The sequence below is a fragment of the Melampsora larici-populina genome, assembly GCF_000204055.1.
Source record: "Melampsora larici-populina 98AG31 unplaced genomic scaffold MELLAscaffold_13, whole genome shotgun sequence".
NCBI classification, from domain to species: Eukaryota; Fungi; Basidiomycota; class Pucciniomycetes; order Pucciniales; family Melampsoraceae; genus Melampsora; species Melampsora laricis-populina.
The window spans coordinates 510,157-512,645 of NW_006768777.1; positions in this window are offsets into that span (position 1 = coordinate 510,157).

Here is a 2,489-nt window from a genome sequence, read left to right on the forward strand (position 1 = left end):
TGGAGTCGGCTACTCCAACCGGCTTGGGTTGGTGTGGGACTTATGTAAGTGATCAATCAATCAATCAATCAGCATCAACATCAACATCCAAATCCTTTAGAGAAGAGGATCAATCCAATATCTTATCTTATCATCAGAACTTTTAAATCAATCAATCAACCAATCAATCCATCAATTAATCAATCAATGAACTGATATTCTTATACCAGTCTTATCTTATCATCTTGACTATCACTATCAATCTTGTCTTATCATCTTAACTTCTCATTAGTTGATACATCATTACTCTTTGCAAAGGAACTACTTAAGCTTCATCCTTCATTCTGGTTGACCAATGATCATGACACTATCAATAAATCCTCATCAATATGTGTTCAGGAAGATTAGGCCTATTTCTCACAGTCCAACAAGAACATCAGATGAGCTACTAGACCTTAGGCAAGATGAATCATTTAGATGTATACCATCATAATACAAGGAAGAATTCAAATGAATAATCAGTTCATCCTTCCCAGCTAGGACGGATCAGACTAAACACAAACAAACCAAAGTTGCCCTCCAATATATATGTGCGATTTGTGGATATGGTTTCCAAATATGTAAGTTGAATTCATTTTTCTTCCTTTCCTTCACAGATTACCATCATCATCAAAGTACTGATTAGAATGCTGTCACATATTAGAAGAAGGAGCATATGAAGGGGGGTGATTGAATTCTTGTGTTTCTTATTGCTGCTGAAAGGAAATATCCTTAAGTTGAAACTTTCAGTCTGTCAGAGAGGTTCAATAAATCACGTGTAATTTTGAATATGTTTTTTATTCACAGGTGGAGATTTTCTTAAGCAACAAGAGAATTTGCTGCCAAAGTAAGCCAATCTTATTCTTTTTAATTTGACATTCTTACGGATACCACCTGATCTGGTGTTTCATCTCAAATCTAGCTTATTCTGGTCCCTTACGTCTACTGGAGACAAAACTTTTCCTCAATCAACTCCAAATCTCAACAAATTACATGTTTAAAAAAGAATCTAGTCCCTTTTCAATCAATCATCTCTACTCGTATTCAGATAATCAACCTTATAATTTAATACTCAAGTATTTTGATGTGGAAAATTTCATGACCAAGATCTTAAATTTTATTCAAGCTCTAACCTACTCAAATGACATAGTCATGTCTCATAGTTTACATTGTAGATCCACAGTGGCACATTTAATCACTCTATTTTGTTAATTTATTCAAAAATCCCGAAGTAGGAATACCTTATCTCATTCTACCATTTGCAAGGACACCTCAATCTTTAGTCAATTGGACAGATGTTTTGAAAAAGCTTTTACCTACACAGTCAGAAGACCCTACGGAGGAAGATATTCAACTCATGATTATGTTGTTATCTGAACGTACTATCTATTCATCAAGCAATTATCAATTTGATCTCAAACTGATTTTATTAGCAATCTCACAGCTAATCACTGGATACACTTCACTTGGTATTTTATTATCTGTTCACCTCTCTGAAGGTACTTTATTTTCAAATGTGGAGAGTATGAGATCATCTATCAAATCAACTTTTGACAGTGGTATGAAGACATTATATCAACAATCCAGCAGATTTCTTTCCAAGAGGTTGCTCACTAGAATTCTCCGTAGCACAGATTTATTGATTTGTGTTTTAAATTTAAAATTTGATCTCACAGCTCAACCAATTGATCATCATGACATCAGAAAATTGTTCTTTGGTATACAGAAATCATAGTGGATTATGCTGATATCATCCTATCTTCTGATATCAAGTCTGCGAATCAAATCTTGCCCAACTATCTTCAAATCTTGCCCAACTATCCCCATTCTTATCAGAAAGAATGATTCTCAATTCTTGTAAAAATGCGGAAAATGATCTTAAAGGAGCCAATTTATATTCCAAACCTTTCAAATCATCAAAACCATCAAAAAAACCCATTCAGAAGCATTTTGTTCCAATAAAGAATTGAACCAGTAACTTGCTGTTGATCAAGGTTCAAACAAAGTCAAACACCAGTTTGTCTTGGATTTATCATCCTTAGTTGCAAAGAAACTTTCATTTTCACAAATTTCTTGATAAAAATCTTGAAAAAAAGCTTTCAAATGTGATGCTGTTCCACTAAATTTGATATTTTGAAATCTAGGTGTTTGAATGTTTTGCGATGAGTTTGAAAATGCACTAGGTGGCTGATATGGGGATCTTCTTGGAGCCATATCCACATACTGACCATGCTGAGGAATTGGAGTACTTTTAGGGGATACAAAGTGGAATCTGGCCATGCGGCTGGATTTTTGGCCAGATCTCATTTGGCTGTAAATTCAAATCTTGTGGCCAGATCTTTGGCCAGAAAATCTAAGTTTACAGCCAAATGAAATCTGGCCAAAGATCTGGCTGCATGGCCAGATTCAACTTTGTATCCCCTATTTGTTGACGTTCATATCTTGGGTGAGGTTGATTCAATTCAATTGGA